The 7,836-nt window shown below is 33.4% G+C and overlaps 1 non-coding gene across 1 annotated transcript; it reads right to left on the bottom strand.

Moving 5' to 3' along the window:
- Nucleotides 1-1,234: 1,234 nt before the first annotated feature.
- Nucleotides 1,235-1,365, bottom strand: LOC112315812 (small nucleolar RNA SNORA64/SNORA10 family). Its single transcript, XR_002975950.1, has one exon. It is a non-coding gene; the product is annotated as a small nucleolar RNA SNORA64/SNORA10 family (small nucleolar RNA).
- Between the last annotated feature and the right edge of the window lie 6,471 nt (nt 1,366-7,836).

Genomic DNA, 7,836 nt, shown 5'->3' with positions numbered 1-7,836 from the left:
AAAGTAGGAGTCACCTGCACATGTGATATTTTATCGATGAATTATTACCAAGAATAGTATTATGAAGCTTTCCTATGCCCTGACCAGTGTGGCGCAGTTGGACTGTGTCCCAAAAAGCGAAATGTTGCCGGTTTAATTCCTGTTCAGTTCTGTTCCTGGTAGGGGCACCTCCAAGAGGCAACCAATTGATGTTTCTCTTTCACATCGATGTTTCTCTCCCTCTTTTTCTCCCTCCCTTCCTCTCTCTAGAAATAAATAAATAAAATCTTTTCTTTAAAAAAATAATACTGTAATGAAGGTTTCCTCCTATAGTTTCCACTAGTTTTACAATTTAGGTCTAAAGTTTAAGACCTAAGCTTTTTGTTAATTTTGTAAATTTACAAAATTAATTTTTAATTTTTGTGTACAGTGGAAAGATCCAATTGACCAAATGGGATTAATTCCTGGGATGCAAAGATGGCTCAGCACCCACAAATTAATAAATATGATATACTTTATTAACAGAATGAAGGACAAAAATTATAGGATCCTCTCAATAGAGGTATAAAAATCATTGGACAAAATTCAATACATTTTATGATAAAAATACTCAACAAATTATTTTTAGAAGGAGTGTGTGTTCACATAATAAAGGCTGTATATTATAAACACACAGTTAGCATCATACTCAATAGTGAACAACTGAAAGTTTTTTTCCTAAGATCAGGACCAAAACCAGGATAACCACACTTGCCACTTGTCTTCATAAGTGTACTGGAGGTGCTGGCCAAAGCCATTAGGTAAGCAGGATAAATACATGGCATTCAAATCAGAAGGAAAGACATAAAATTGTCTTTGTTTTCACGTGAAATAACCATATACATCTATAGCTATTCATTCCCCAAAACCTGTTAGAATAAACAAATTCAGTGAAGTTTCATGACACAAAATCAACACACAAAAATCAGTTGTGTTTCTGTACACTAACAACTACTTGAAAAGGAAATTAAGAGAACAATCCCATTTCAAATAGCATCAAAAGAATAAAATACTTAGGAATAAATTTAACCAAGGAGCTGAAATACTTGTATACTGAAAGTTATAACACATTGATGAAAAATTAAAGACACAAATAAGTAAAAATACATGCCATATTTGTGAATTGGATGGCTTAATATTAAAATGTCTGTGCTACACAAAAGGATCTACAGATTTAATCCTGTCCATAAAATGCCAATGACATGATTTTCCCTGGGCCCGTTGCACCCCTCAAGGAAAGAGTGGCCACTGCGAGGTCAACCTGAGGTCCTAAGGAAGTCCAAGGACATTTCTTTTTCAGAAATAAATAAAACAATCCTAAAGTTCATATGGAATAACAAAAAACCCAGAATAGCCAAAGCAAACTTGAGAAATTAAAACAAAGTAGGAGGTGTTATATTTCCTGATTTTTAAATATATTACAAGGCTATAATAATTTAAACAGTATGTTACTGGCATTAAGACAGACATCGAGCCCAAAGGAATAGGATAGAGCCGGAAATAAACCCACAGTTACACAGGCTGCTGATCTTCGACAAGGGATCCAAGAAAACACAATGGGGAAATGATGGTCTCTCCCCAAATAATATTGGGAAAACTGGATATTGGTACTGTATTTTTCTTTAATTTCATTTGAGTAACAGACAAGGAATGCAGATGAGGCTTTTTGAGAGGCATTGTTTATGCTGACAGATTATTAAATCTGAACTTGACAAGGAAAAAAGGCTTCTGAATGATGGTGAAAAATTGAAACTCCTCTTTATAGGGATAGATTGTAGGATGAGACTACTGCTGAAAGACTGAAAATATATTTAAAATACAGCATTAATTGCCTTATTGTAGGTAAAATTTAAAAATGAATATCTTGAGTTTATTAAAATTGCTTCAAAAGGTATTCATTTCTTTCATTACACTATAGTGACACAACATGGTGATTAATGTGTTTATTGAACAATAAAACAATCTAGATATGTATTATTTGACACTAATAACATCGTTGTTAATCCAACCAGGATTAAATAAATAAATCATTTCACATGGTACATTATAATTTTAAGTATCAACATATGCTGTGTTTATTCAAAGAATGCATGAAAATATTTAAAAAGGGGAGTAACTGTTTTGCTCATAAGTATCTGGTCAGAATTGAAGAATGGCAAAATAGTTACATGTGTAAGAGTGAGTCTCTATTCTGTTAGCTTCTAGCCACATAAACTATAGTAATTTAATCAATTAATTAAAATTAAATGTAAAGAAATTAGTTTCTCAGTCATACTAGTAATATTTTAAGTAGGCAATAATCACATGTGGCTAATGTCTTCTGTACTGGACAGCCAAAATAGAAAAAAATTCTGTCAGTAGATAAAGCTGTACTGGACAGCACAGATATGTATTAAACACCTATCAATGAACAATATTTATTGTTCTCAAATTACTTGCCATTTTTCCTATATTATGTTTGCTGTGATTATATTTAAATATAATTTTATCCTTTTTGAAATAATAATAAAATTTGAAATTGGAAATTATAGTATATCTTTTCATTTTATTTTTCCAGGTAATTTATTTTTTGTATTTCAAAACAGTTTATGTTTGCAGTGAATTGAAAACTAAAAAGAAAGGAGGAAGGAAGAAGGGGAAGAAGGAAGGAAAGAAAAAAGGAAGGAAGGAAGGAAGGAAGGAAGGAAGGAAGGCAGGAAGGAAGGAAATGAGAAAGAAAATCCAGATCTAGTCTTTCACCATAGACTGAGAAAAGAGAAACACTAGCTTTGAAGATTCTGGGCCTTCAGTGGAGGACCATAGATACAGATTCATAAATAAATCTGTACCATGGGAGAAAGACCATGAGCTCTTAAAAAACAGAAACAAGGTGGTATATCTTTTGTAATTCCTAGTGTTCATGTGTAGTTAAAAGTAATAGATCTTGGTTGTATTAAATTGTATTCCCAGTTTTTCTCTCTATACTTTTAGGTCCCTCTGTAGTCATCAAAATGCCATTAGTAAGCATCACCATAATGGCTTTCTCATTAATCAATAAACTACATATTTTATGTTACACACAGAAAAACTCAATCAAATTACAGTCAAGTCATATTCTCCAGATCATAAAACTGAGATACATACAGTCCTGCTTATATTAAAATTAGGAATATATGAGCATCAGGCAGACGTTCTATAAGAGTTTATTATGTATGTCTCCTTGGAGTGCAGATGTTCATGCTGCTTTACACAAATGTATTGCTCTCTCTGGAGGAAGACAAAAACAGTTTGGGATCTGAAAATTACTCAGACACAGGGGGAAGACGGGGCTTTATTTTACTACTGAAATGATGGGAAGTCAATACTTGCTGCTCTGCATATATATGCAGGGCACCTTTGCCATTAGACTAGCAAGTCATCTGCTGCAGCTAACATGTGTGCATTTCAGAGAAAATAAATTATAGGGGAACTTAAATAGACATACATGTATATACATTATGAATATAGAGCTTTGCTTTTGTTTTATAATATGCTGAATCTCAACAACTTCTCTCTGCTCATACGACAGGGAAGTCAGAAATGTGAAAATGTGAAAGGATGTTGTCTATTTTTCTTATAGTTCCTTAAACAATATGTGTGCATTTTGTTTCAAATATGCCAATTTATTTTTCTGTTTGATTTATGTTGGTTTATTATAGAAACATGTCGATTATTTCACCAGTCCTACTACAAAACTTTCCAAACAGCTTTGGGGAAAGAAAACAAAGCATAGTGGGTAAACATTTAGATTACTTAATGGGGGCAATTAAGATGATGAAATTAGCATGTGCTTAGCTTCTTTAGCATGTTAAATGCCTTTTGAAAGTCTACTAGTGCAAGCTGTTGAGATCATCAAAAACCACATAAGAAGGGTTCCCATGTTTCCGGAAACTAGTTAATAGGATGAGATTATACACAAATTACCAACATAATACAACGTACTTAGTGAATTACTTATGAATGTTATACACACATTAAGTGTTTCGTCACTTTCAAAGGGCCAGTGGTCATTTGGCTGAGTGTGACCAGAGTAAGATAAAGAGAGTGGCTACAATTTATCCTGGATTCTAGCTCATGAACAGGAATTTTATGCATGGACAAAGTATCTAGAAAGAATATATTCCTTTCAAGATACTTGGCAGGTGATATGTTGTTAAGACAGCTGCCCATTCTGCTCTCTCATGCACACATGCATGTACCACACCCCTTTTGGTTCCCTACCCACAAAAAAGATGCATTGCTCAACACTGATCGGACTGCAGTATATGAAGATGTGGGGACATGCATGTATATATGGGCAAGATTTCTTTGATGTACTGCTGATCTCTCCAGGGACACTGGGAAATCTTTGATGATATATACATATAGTCATCTATGTATATATAGCATATATATACATATATATATGGATTATTTCACACTAAATAACAAAAAACATTCTTCTTTACCTCTAACTATTTCAGCCCCACAGAGAAAGGCAGCTGATTAGGTTTACTAGACTCAAGGACACAATATTAGAAATGGTTTCTAAAAGTGGAATTTTATTATGAGGTATATTACTGACATGTTAGAGAAGCTCAAAGATTTTGTCCCTAATATTCCTCTTCTAACTGAATCTCATAATATAATCATCTTAATATCAAACAATTGTCTTCAAAATTGAATATGTGTATTTAATGCCAGTCTATCTAGCTATATCTTTATCTATCTTTTTATTTACTGTTTTAGTCATTATGTGCTACAGTAGCAGGTAACACTAATTAATACCTTAAGACTTAGAGACACTGATTTCTTGCACTTGTTACTTGAAGTTTGCTAGTTGGCTGAATGTCTGGTGAGTTGACCCTGCTAATCTGAGGTCACCTCTTTCTCATTCCAGAACTCAACGAGAAGGAGTAGCCTTTCTGTGGGTCATGGTGGTCTCTAATTTAGGTAAGGGAAAGGCAGAACCAAACCACAAAAGCACAATTTAATGTGCCTGCTTAGATGTGGGATACGTCATTTCTACTTCTGTTTGACGGGTCAGAGCAAACATGGCCCAGTCAGGGACCTGAGGAAGTGTTTTACCTGCAGTGAGTCATATCAAAGGCAAGGAAGCAGAGAATAATTGTGAGTAAATAATGACATGTATCATACCTATTTACAAATATTTTAAGCGACTTCTTAGAGACTCTGACTTGAAAAACTGACCTGTTTTATACCTGTTTTTAAGTGCTTCTCCTCTATTATGTATTATGCACATTATTTCATAGATATTGGATTGATACTTCAAATAAGCACAGGCATCACATAGCGTATGTATACTTATATAAGCATTCACTTACTGATGAGCAATTATGGTCTGTTAAAATCTATCGTTACAAACTGTAGCAGTAGCATCATTAAACTTATGTGTTCTTGTCCACATAGTTAACACTACTGGTCAAAAGGTTCCAAAAGGAAGAACTGTTGTATCTAAAGGAGTACACATTTAGCAATACATTTTGAATACACATATATTCTGAATAGTAAATATAGTAGAAATGTTAGCACAGTGAACAGTATACGAAAGCAATCACCTATGTAACGATCACCTGATTAAGCAAATATACTGCCAATATCTCGGAACTTTTCCCTAAATATGTGACCCTCACAAAATAAAACCCTGATTCTTGGATTAAATAGTTCTTTACTTTTCTTTACACATTTATCTTAAAAACATGTCTGCATCTCTAAATGATGTATTGTCACATTCAGCCTGGCCCTGGCTAGGGAGCTCAGTTGTTTAGATCATAGTCCTGATGCAGCAGGGTTGAAGTTCCGCCTCCCGTCAGGCCCGTGAGAAGTGACTAATGCGAACGTCAGTAAGTGGAACAACAGCTCAATGTGTGTGTCTCTCTCCCCATTTCTCTATCTCTAAAACTCAATATTTTTTAAAAAATAAATCCCTGTTTTAAACATTTATACAAAATGAATGACAGTATATTTTTGTGATTTGCTTTTTCTTTTCAATCAACATTCAGATTTGAGACTTACCCATACTGATACATATACATTGCAGGGTTTGTTGTTTTTTACCCATTTTACTATTGTGCAATAGTCCATTATATTAACATAACATCCATTGTGTATCTGTCTTACTCGTTTAGAATATTTACATTATTTGCATTATTTCTAGCATGTGACTACTACCAAAACTGTTTTGATGATTATCATTGTACATTTCTCCCATGGTATATATGATTGAGGGTTTTTTCACACCTAGAAGTAAAATTGCTAAGGTCTATCTTTCCATACATTCTGCATTACTATACAAAATATCCAACTATTTTTTATGAGTCATACCTCTCTGTATCACCAACAGCATGGTATGACAATTTATTTAGCTCCACATCCTTGTTGATGCATGTTATTATCAAACTTTATACAAAACACACAAAATGAAAAACATACCAGTGCAAGAAAGAGCAGATAATATGTTATTGTGGTTTTACTTCGCATTTCCCTAAAACACAAGTTTGTGTCTTTTTACATATAATTGCTGTACTTCATGATCCTGTTCTGTGCAATGCCTTTTTGTATCTTTTGGTCATCTACTTTGATTATCCTGACATTTTTAGGAGTTGTGTCAGTATTTAGTCATCCATTTATCACTAATGTTTTCAGTTTTTTCTTGTTTACATCTTAATAAACAGAACTTATCATGTCATAAAATTCTTCCATATTTTTACAGTTTTATATTTTGTGTTTCATTTGACAAATGTTTTTCTACTCTAAACTCATAAGAGTATTCTCATGTAATTGTCACTACAAGTTTTATACTTCTGATTTTCACTTTTAAATCTTAAACCTGCTCAAATTAATTTTTCTGGCAAAACGTATTTAATAGCCCATTCTCTTCATACTGGTCAGAATACCCAATCTGTAACAGAGCAATTTTTCCATATAAGCATGGGTCTTTTTCTGGCCTCTCTGTACTATCTCATTTGATAATTTACATACACCTTTGCCAGTATCACAGTTTTTTAATGACTACATTTTACTTAACAATTATGATATAAATTTTAATCTGATAAATATACCATAATATAGTCATTTTTAATTATAATTTTTACTTTATACTTTCTCATTGCAAGGGTTACATTTGAGTCCTTCAGGCACATATTTTATCACATTACTTTTTAAAAAATATTTTATTTATTTATTTTTAGAGAGAGAGGAAGGGAGGGAGAAAGAGAGAGAGAGAAACATCATTGTGTGGTTGCCTCTTGTGTGCCCCCATCCAGGGAGCTGTCCCACAACCCAGGCACATGCCCTGACTGGAATCAAACTCGTGACCCCCTGTTTCAAAGGCCAGCAGTCAATCCACTGAGCCACACCAGCCGAGGCCACATTACATTTTTTAAATAAATAAATAAAAAGGAGAATTTAAACAAAATAAAATGTGGGTCAAGTATTCCTAAGCCTTCTCAACAGAGTTTAAAATTTTGTGAAACACATATTGACTCACAGGAATGGATTTCCATTTTTTATTATCTATTTTTCCATCAAGTATGTTGCCAATGCAGAATTTCTTAAAATTATTCAAACCATAACAAAAGCCATGGCTTACAATTACAAAGAGGTTCCTTAATATGACTCCAGCTTAGGAAATTTATAACTTATTTCTTATTCACCTCCATTCTCATCACTGCACATAAAACTACTTGTTCTTAGTGTTAAATGGGTACTCGATCATTCTCTTTTCCCTGGAATTTCTTTTACACTACTGGCCCAACACACAAGTTGTGATGCTAGAGTATTTGAAATTCCCCCATGTAA

This window comes from Desmodus rotundus, chromosome 8 (assembly GCF_022682495.2).
Source record: "Desmodus rotundus isolate HL8 chromosome 8, HLdesRot8A.1, whole genome shotgun sequence".
NCBI lineage: Eukaryota > Metazoa > Chordata > Mammalia > Chiroptera > Phyllostomidae > Desmodus > Desmodus rotundus.
This window is presented reverse-complemented; position numbering and strand designations above follow the sequence as displayed.